The sequence below is a fragment of the Puntigrus tetrazona genome, unplaced genomic scaffold (genome assembly GCF_018831695.1).
Source record: "Puntigrus tetrazona isolate hp1 unplaced genomic scaffold, ASM1883169v1 S000000003, whole genome shotgun sequence".
NCBI classification, from domain to species: Eukaryota; Metazoa; Chordata; class Actinopteri; order Cypriniformes; family Cyprinidae; genus Puntigrus; species Puntigrus tetrazona.
The window spans coordinates 4,456,869-4,466,868 of record NW_025047683.1 but is presented as its reverse complement, the minus strand read 5'-3'; positions in this window follow the sequence as shown (position 1 = coordinate 4,466,868).

The following is a 10,000-nucleotide window of genomic DNA, read 5'->3' as shown; positions in this document are numbered from 1 at the left end:
AGCGAAAAAATTTCCTCCAGGGAGGCGGGTCGAGTGGGAAAGCGTCGAGAAGTCGCTTAACCCGGCTGAGATCGGCTGAAATATGCGCCTGGATGATTTTCGTTTGAAAATTGCACTAAGTCAACCGAGGGAAAGGTCCGACTTCCATACCCTCCGAGGCTCGAGTCAGGCCGACCGAGGCCTCTTCCGGGCACGATTCAAATTTCACGCGACCCGGAGGTGGCCGTTTACCAGAGCAACTTTTACATCAACTTTAATTTTTTTTTTTTTTTTTTTTTTCTCTAAAAACTCTGAAATTCGTGCCCTGCGCGTCGCTGCTTTAACTTGGGCGAGTCTGTGGCGCAGGCCTTTGTGAAAACATTCATCAGGGCCTTTAATAAATAAAATCATACCCAAATCTGTGTTATTGTGTGTGGGGTAGTCTGTGGCGCAGGCCTTATGGAAAACATTCATCGAGGGCCTTTATTAAATAAAATCATGCCCAATAAAGAGTTAATGGGTCAGGTTAGTCTGTGGCGCAGGCCTTATAGAAAAACATTTTCCAGGGCCTTTATTAAATAAAATCACGCCCAATAAAGAGTTACTGTGTCGGGTTAGTCTGTGAGGCAGGCCTTAAAAAACTGTCATCAGGGCCTTTATTAAATAAAATCATGCCCATAAGAGTGTTATTATGCAGGGGTTAGTCTGTGGCGCAGGCCTTAAAGAAAACATTTATCAGGGCCTTTATTAAATAAAATCATGCCCAATAAAGCGTTACTGTGTCGGGTTAGTCTGTGGCGCAGGCCTTATAGAAAACATTTTTCCAGGGCCTTTATTAAATAAAATCATGCCCAATAAAGCGTTACTGTGTCGGGTTAGTCTGTGGCGCAGGCCTTATAGAAAACATTTTCCAGGGCCTTTATTAAGTAAAATCATGCCCAACAAAGAGTTACTGTGTCGGGTTAGTCTGTGGCGCAGGCCTTAAAGAAAACTGTCATCAGGGCCTTTATTAAATAAAATCATGCCCATAAGAGTGTTATTATAGCAGAGGTTAGTCAGTGAGCGCAGTGCTTATAGAAAACATTTTTCCAGGGCCTTTATTAAATAAAATCACGCCCAATAAAGCGTTACTGTGTCGGGTTAGTCTGTGGCGCAGGCCTTATAGAAAAACATTTTCCAGGGCCTTTATTAAATAAAATCACGCCCAATAAAGAGTTACTGTGTCGGGTTAGTCTGTGAGGTAGGCCTTAAAGAAAACTGTCATCAGGGCCTTAATTAAATAAAATCATGCCCATAAGAGTGTTATTTATGCAGAGGTTAGTCAGTGGCGCAGGCCTTATAGAAAACATTCATCGAGGGCCTTTATTAAATAAAATCATGCCCAATAAAGAGTTACTGTGTCGGGGTCAGTCTGTGGCGCAGGCCTTATAGAAAACATTTTCCAGGGCCTTTATTAAATAAAATCACGCCCAATAAAGAGTTACTGTGTCGGGTTAGTCTGTGGCGCAGGCCTTATAGAAAAACATTCATCGAGGGCCTTTATTAAATAAAATCACGCCCAATAAAGCGTTACTGTGTCGGGTTAGTCTGTGGCGCAGGCCTTATAGAAAAACATTTTCCAGGGCCTTTATTAAATAAAATCACGCCCAATAAAGAGTTACTGTGTCGGGTTAGTCTGTGAGGTAGGCCTTAAAGAAAACTGTCATCAGGGCCTTAATTAAATAAAATCATGCCCATAAGAGTGTTATTATGTGAGGTTAGTCAGTGGCGCAGGCCTTATAGAAAACATTCATCGAGGGCCTTTATTAAATAAAATCATGCCCAATAAAGAGTTACTGTGTCGGGGTCAGTCTGTGGCGCAGGCCTTATAGAAAACATTTTCCAGGGCCTTTATTAAATAAAATCACGCCCAATAAAAGAGTTACTGTGTCGGGTTAGTCTGTGAGGGCAGGCCTTATACAAAACATTCATCGAGGGCCTTTATTAAATAAAATCATGCCCAATGAAGAGTTACTGTGTCGGGGTTAGTCTGTGGCGCAGGCCTTATAGAAAACATTCATCAGGGCCTTTATTAAATACAATCATGCCCAATAAAGCGTTAATGTGTCGGGTTAGTCTGTGGCGCAGGCCTTAAAAAAAACTGTCATCAGGGCCTTTATTAAATAAAATCATGCCCAATGAAGCGTTACTGTGTCGGGTTAGTCTGTGGCGCAGGCCTTATAGAAACCATTTTTCCAGGGCCTTTATTAAATAAAATCATGCCCAATAAAGCGTTACTGTGTCGGGTTAGTCTGTGGCGCAGGCCTTATAGAAAACATTTTCCAGGGCCTTTATTAAGTAAAATCATGCCCAACAAAGAGTTACTGTGTCGGGTTAGTCTGTGGCGCAGGCCTTATAGAAAACATTGTTCCAGGGCCTTTATTAAATAAAATCATGCCCAATGAAGCGTTACTGTGTCGGGTTAGTCTGTGGCGCAGGCCTTATAGAAAACATTTTTCCAGGGCCTTTATTAAATAAAATCATGCCCAATAAAGCGTTACTGTGTCGGGTTAGTCTGTGGCGCAGGCCTTATAGAAAACATTTTTCCAGGGCCTTTATTAAGTAAAATCATGCCCAACAAAGAGTTACTGTGTCGGGTTAGTCTGTGAGCGCAGGCCTTATAGAAAACATTGTTCCAGGGCCTTTATTAAATAAAATCATGCCCAATGAAGCGTTACTGTGTCGGGTTAGTCTGTGGCGCAGGCCTTATAGAAAACATTCAATCAGGGCCTTTATTAAATAAAAACATGCCCAAATAAGTGCTATTGTGATGGGGTTAGTCTGTGACCCCAGGCCCTGTGTAAAACTGTCACCCAGGGCCTTTATAGAGTAAAATCATGCCCAATAAGGTTAGGGTTAGGGTTAGGGTTAGGGTTAGGGTTAGGGTTAGGGTTAGGGCTAGGGTTAGGGTTAGGGTTAGGGTTTGGGTTAGGGTTAGGGTTAGGGCTAGGGGTTAGGGTTAGGGTTAGGGTTAGGGCTAGGGTTAGGGTTAGGGTTAGGGTTAGGGTTAGGGTTAGGGTTAGGGTTAGGGTTAGGGTTAGGGTTAGGGTTAGGGCTAGGGTTAGGGTTAGGGTTAGGGTTAGGGTTAGGGGTTAGTCTGTGGCTTGGGCCTTATAGAAAACATTCATCAGGGCCTTTATTAAATAAAATCATGCCCAAATAAGTGTTATTGTGATGGGGTTAGTCTGTGAGCGCAGGCCTTATAGAAAACATTCATCCAGGGTCTCTATTAAATAAAATCATGCCCAATAAGGTGTTACTGTGTAGGGTTAGTCTGTGAGCGCAGGCCCTTTGTAAAACATTCATCCAGGGCCTTTATTAAATAATATCATGCCCAAATAAGTGTTATTGTGATGGGGTTAGTCTGTGAGCGCAGGCCTTATAGAAAACATTCATCAGGGCCTTTATTAAATAAAATCATGCCCAAATAAGTGTTATTGTGATAGGGTTAGTCTGTGAGCGCAGGCCTTATAGAAAACATTCATCCAGGGCCTTTATAGAATAAAATCATGCCCAAATAAGTGTTATTGTGATGGGGTTAGTCTGTGAGTGCAGGCCTTATAGAAAACATTCCTCCAGGGCCTTTATTAAATAAAATCATGCCCAATAAGGCGCTACTGTGTCGGGTTAGTCTGTGGCGCAGGCCTTTGTAGAAAACATTCATCAGGGCCTTTTTAAATAAAATCATGCCCAAATAAGTGTTATTGTGATGGGGTTAGTCTGTGGCGCAGGCCTTATAGAAAACATTCATCCAGGGCCTTTATAGAATAAAATCATGCCCACATAAGTGTTATTGTGATGGGGTTAGTCTGTGAGCGCAGGCCTTATAGAAAACATTCATCCAGGGCCTTTATAGAAAAAAATTATGCCCAATAAGGTGTTAGTGTGTAGGGTTAGTCTGTGGCGCAGGCCCTTTGTAAAACATTCATCCAGGGCGAGAATGAAATAAAGCGATGCCCATTAAAGTGTTACTGCGTTGGGGTTAATGTGAGCCCAGGCCCTTTGGAAAATTGAAATCCAGACACGGGGTTCGTAAATGTGTGTGTCCGAGAAGTCGCTCTTAACCCGGCCTTGATCGGCTGTGCAGCGCCTGGATGTCTGGGCGTAGGTTTTGAGCGGCAAAAAATCCTCCAGGGTGGAGGGTCGAGTGGGAAAGCGTCCGAGAAGTCGCACTTAACCCGGCCGAGATCGGCTGAAATATGCGCCTGGATGTTTGGACTTAGGTTTTGAAAGCAAAAAAATCCTCCAGGGTGGCGGGGTCGAGTGGGAAAGCGTCGGGAAGTCGCACTTAACCGGCCGAGATCGTCTGAAATATGCGCCTGGATGTCTGGACTTAGGTTTTGAGCGGCAAAAATACCTCCAGGGTGGAGGGTCGAGTGGGAAAGCGTCCGAGAAGTCGCGCTTAACCCGGCCGAGATCGGCTGAAATATGCGCCTGGATGTCTGGACTTAGGTTTTGAAAGCAAAAAAATCCTCCAGGGTGGCGGGAAGTCGAGTGGGAAAGCGTCCGGGAAGTCGCACTTAACCGGCCGAGAGATCGTCTGAAATATGCGCCTGGATGTTTGGACTTAGGTTTTGAAAGCAAAAAAATCCTCCAGGGTGGCGGGGGTCGAGTGGGAAAGCGTCGGGAAGTCGCACTTAACCCGGCCGAGATCGTCTGAAATATGCGCCTGGATGTCTGGACTTAGGTTTTGAGCGGCAAAAAATACCTCCAGGGTGGAGGGTCGAGTGGGAAAGCGTCGAGAAGTCGCGCTTAACCCGGCGAGATCGGCTGAAATATGCGCCTGGATGTTTGGACTTAGGTTTTGAAAGCAAAAAAATCCTCCAGGGTGGCGAAGTCGAGTGGGAAAGCGTCCGGGAAGTCGCACTTAACCCGGCCGAGATCGTCTGAAATATGCGCCTGGATGTTTGGACTTAGGTTTTGAAAGCAAAAAATTTCCTCCAGGGTGGCGAAGTCGAGTGGGAAAGCGTCGGGAAGTCGCACTTAACCCGGCGAGATCGTCTGAAATATGCGCCTGGATGTTTGGACTTAGGTTTTGAAAGCAAAAAATTTCCTCCAGGGTGGCGAAGTCGAGTGGGAAAGCGTCGGGAAGTCGCACTTAACCCGGCCGAGATCGTCTGAAATATGCGCCTGGATGTTTGGACTTAGGTTTTGAGCGAAAAAAATTTCCTCCAGGAGACCGGGTCGAGTCGAGTGGGAAAGCGTCGAAGTCGCACTTAACCGGCCGAGATCGGCTGGATGAAGCGCCTGGATGTCTGGACTTAGGTTTTGAAAGCAAAAAAATTTCCTCCAGGGCGGCGGGAAGTCGAGTGGGAAAGCGTCGGGAGGCGCGCTTAACCGGACTCGATCGGTCGGATGAAGCGCCTGGATGTTTGGACTTAGGTTTTGAAGCGCAAAAAAATTTCCTCCAGGGCGGCGAAGTCCCGAGTGGGAAAGCGTCCGGGAAGCGCGCTTAACCCGGACTCGATCGGTCGGATGAAAGCGCCTGGATGTTTGGACTTAGGTTTTGAGCATAAAAAAATTTCCTCCAGGGCGGCGAAGTCGAGTGGGAAAGCGTCCGGGGAAGGCGCACTTAACCGGACTCGATCGGTCGGATGAAGCGCCTGGATGTTTGGACTTAGGTTTTGAGCAAAAAAATTTCCTCCAGGGGCGGCGAAGTCGAGTGGGAAAGCGTCGGGAAGAAGCGCGCTTAACCGGACTCGATCGGTCGGATGAAGCGCCTGGATGTTTGGACTTAGGTTTTGAGCGAAAAAAATTTCCTCCAGGGCGGCGAAGTCGAGTGGGAAAGCGTCCGGGAAGGCGCACTTAACCCGGACTCGATCGGTCGGATGAAGCGCCTGGATGTTTGGACTTAGGTTTTGAACGAAAAAAAATTTCCTCCAGGGCGGCGAAGTCGAGTGGGAAAGCGTCGGGAAGCGCGCTTAACCGGACTCGTCGGTCGGATGAAGCGCCTGGATGTTTGGACTTAGGTTTTGAGCGAAAAAATTTCCTCCAGGGCGGCGAAGTCGAGTGGGAAAGCGTCCGGGAAGGCGCACTTAACCCGGACTCGATCGGTCGGATGAAGCGCCTGGATGTTTGGACTTAGGTTTTGAACGAAAAAAAATTTCCTCCAGGGCGGCGAAGTCGAGTGGGAAAGCGTCGGGAAGCGCGCATAACCGGACTCGATCGGTCGGATGAAGCGCCTGGATGTTTGGACTTAGGTTTTGAGCGAAAAAATTTCCTCCAGGGCGGCGAAGTCGAGTGGGAAAGCGTCGGGAAGGCGCTTAACCGGACTCGATCGGTCGGATGAAGCGCCTGGATGATTTTCGTTTGAAAATTGCACTAAGTCAACTTGGGGAAAGTCCGACTTCCATACCCTCCGAGGCTCGAGTCAGGCCGACCGAGAGGCCTCCTCCGGGCATGATTCAAATTTTCCCGCGACCCTGGAGGTGGCGTTTACACAGAACAACTTTTACATGGGTACGATTTGGTGAGCAGCGTGTTTTGTGGACTTAGTCTCTGGCGAAAAAAAGTCGAAAAAAGCGACTAAGTCCATATCGACTTAGGTTTTGAGCGCAATCTTTCTGAAGCTCCGGGCGAGGAGCTATCGAGCGCTTCACCTGAAACACGGACACAGGCGCCGAGAGAGGGCGTTCGGCGGCGGCGTCCCCTCGGCCCAGCGTGATCGATTGGGGCGCGCGCGCGCGCCTAGCCTGAGACCCCACCCGGCCAGCCCGCTGCCTATATAAATCGGGAGTGCCTGGCAGAGCACGGCGTGCAATGGGTTTACGTTTGGGCTTTGACAGCACGCGCGCCGGGCAATTTGGGCGTTCGTTACGAGCAGGCCCCCTCAGCCGAGGAAGGCGCGAACCCGCCCGGAGAGGCCTAGGCGGCGGTCAGAGCGCGAGAGTCCGTCACGGCGGGCGTGGAGGGCGAAACGCGGCAGCGTCCGGCGGCGCGCGCGGCGGTACCCCGTCCCGTGAAACACACTTTTCGGCGTCGGCGCGATCCCAGCGGCCACCCACCCAGCAGCGACCCCGCCGAAAGGTTCGAGCGCGTCGCCCTATGGCGGCGGTCTTAGCCGAGGTCAAGCGGGGTCTGCCCAGGCCCCCTCCTCAGGCGGACTGAGACCGTGTGTAAGCAAAAAGCAGCGCAGCGTCGGTTGGTCCCCTCGACCCACAGGGGTTACCTGGTTGATCCTGCCAGTAACATATGCTTGTCTCAAAGATTAAGCCATGCAGGTCTAAGTGCACCACGGCGGTACAGTGAAACTGCGAATGGCTCATTAAATCAGTTATGGTCCCTTTGATCGCTCCACCGGTACTTGGATAACTGTGGCAATTCCAGAGCTAATACATGCAAGCAGCGCCGACCGGGCGACCGCCTCTCTCGGGGCGGGAGGCTGAGAGACAGCGTGCATTTATCAGATCAAAACCCATCCGGGCCCCGGCGATCCGTCCTCGGACCGGTACCTTTGGTGACTCTAGATAACCTCGGGCGATCGCTCGCCCTTCGCGGCGGCGGCGATTCGTTCAGTGTCTGCCCTATCAACTTTCGATGGTACATCAGGCGCCTACCATGGTGACCACGGGTGGCGGGAATCAGGGTTCGATTCGGAGAGGAGCCTGAAAGCGGCTACCACATCCAAGGAAGGCAGCAGAAGCGCGCAAATTACCCATTTCCGACTCGGAGGTAGTAGCGAAAAATAACAATACAGGTCTCTTTGAGGCCCTGTAATTGGAATAGCGTATCTTAAACACATGGCGAGGACCCATTGGAGGCAAGTCTGGTGCCAGCAGCGCGGTAATTCCAGCTCAATAGCGTATATTAAAGTTGCTGCAGTTAAAAAGCTCGTAGTTGGATCTCGGGATCTGGCTGGCGGTCCGCCGAGAAGCGAAGCCACCGCCCGTCCCAGGTCCCTGCCTCGGCGCCCCGGATGCCCTTGGCTGGGTGTCGGTCGAGGCCAAAGCGTTTACTTTGAAAAAATTAGAGTGTTCAAAGCAGGCGGCGTCGCCGCTGAATACGCAGCTAGGAATAATGGAATAGGACTCGGTTCTATTTTGTGGGTTTCTGGAACCGGAGCCATGATTAAGAGGGGCGGCGGGGCATTCGTATTGCGCCGCTAGAGGTGAAATTCTTGGACCGGCGCAAGGCGGGGCCAGCGAAAGCATTTGCCAAGAATGTTTTCATTAATCAGAAACGAAAGTCGGAGGTTGAAGGCGATCAGATACCGTCGTAGTTCCGACCGTAAGCGATGCCGACCCGCGATCGGCGGCGTTATTCCCATGACCGCCCGGGCGGCGTGCGGGAAACCCACAGTCTTTGGGTTTCGGGGAGTATGGTTGCAAAGCTGAAACTTAAAGGAATTGGCGGAAGGGCACCACCAGGAGTGGAGCCTGCGGCTTAATTTGACTCAACACGGGAAACCTCACCCGGCCGGACACGCGAAAGGATTGACAGATTGATAGCTCTTTCTCGATTCTGTGGGTGGTGGTGCATGGCCGTTCTTAGTTGGTGGAAGCGATTTGTCTGGTTCATTCCGATAGCGAGCGAGACTCCGGCTTGCTAAATAGTGGCGCGGCCACTTGGGTGGCGTCAAAAACTTCTTAGAGGACAAGTGGCGTTCAGCCACGCGAGATGGAGCAATAACAGGTCTGTGATGCCCTTAGATGTCGGGGCTGCGCGCCACAATGGGCGGATCAGCGTGTGTCTACCCTGCGCCGAGGCGCGGGTAACCAGCTGAACCCGCTCGTGATCGGGACTGGGGATTGAAACTATTTCCCATCAACGAGAATTCCCAGTAGCGCGGGTCATAAGCTCGCGTTGATTAAGTCCCTGCCCTTTGTACACACCGCCCGTCGCTACTACCGATTGGATGGTTTAGTGAGGTCCTCGGACCGGCCCCCCGGGCCCCTCGCGGGAGCTCTGGCGGGCGCCGGAAGGCGATCAAACTTGACTATCTAGAGGAAGTAAAAGTCGTAACAAGGTTTCCGTAGGTGAACCTGCGGAAGGATCGTGCTCGGCCCGGCCCGATCCAAGCGGCTCGCCCGGGCGAGGCCTAGCCCACCTCCCCGTCTCAAGCTCGGGTGCGCGGCAGAGGCGGCGGCTCGGCGCGGCCTCTCCCCTCGGGCACCCAGCAGCGCGAAGCGCGATAAGAAAAAAAGGGAACTTGACTGTCGCTGCACTCGGCGGCCCCGCTTTCAGCGGCGGGGCTGAGCGAGGCCCTGGCGAGTACCCGCCACGGCCTCGGGACCGTGGGTTCAAAGTCTCCTCCCGAAGGAGAGCGCCCGTCGGGGTAAAAAAACCTCTATCTATTTTACTCTATGATCCAGCGGCCGTGGCCGAGAGGTCTGCCGCTCAAAAACCCAAGGCGGCAAAAGAACGCACAAAAACCTAAGGCGAAGCGGAGAGAGATCGCGAGAAGAGCGCCGTTCCCCTGGGAGGACAGCGCACCTCCCGCGGAGAGCTTGAGCAACCTACGCGGCGCCCATGACTGTCGCTGCACTCGGCGGGCCCCTGCTTTCCAGCGGCGGGGGCGAGCGAGGGCCCTGGCGAGTACCATACGGCCTCCGGGACCGTGGGTTCAAAGTCTCCTCCCGCGAAGGAGGCGCCCGTCGAGGGTAAAAAAACCTCTATCCTATTTTACTCTATGATCCAGCGGCCGTGGCCGAGAGGTCTGCCGCTCAAAAACCCAAAGCGGCAAAAGAACCGCACAAAAACCTAAAGGAGGAGAGAGAGAGATCCGAGAGAACTTGACTGTCGCTGCACTCGGCGGGCCCCTGCTTTCCAGCGGCGGGGCTGAGCGAGGCCCTGGCGAGTACCCGCCACGCCCTCGGGACCGTGGGTTCAAAGTCTCCTCCCGCGAGGAGGAGCGCCCGTCGAGTAAAAAAACCTCTATCCTATTTTACTCTATGATCCAGCGGCCGTGGCCGAGAGGTCTGCAGCGCAAAAAACCCCAAAGCGGCAAAAGAACCGCACAAAAACCTAAGGCGAGAGAGAGAGA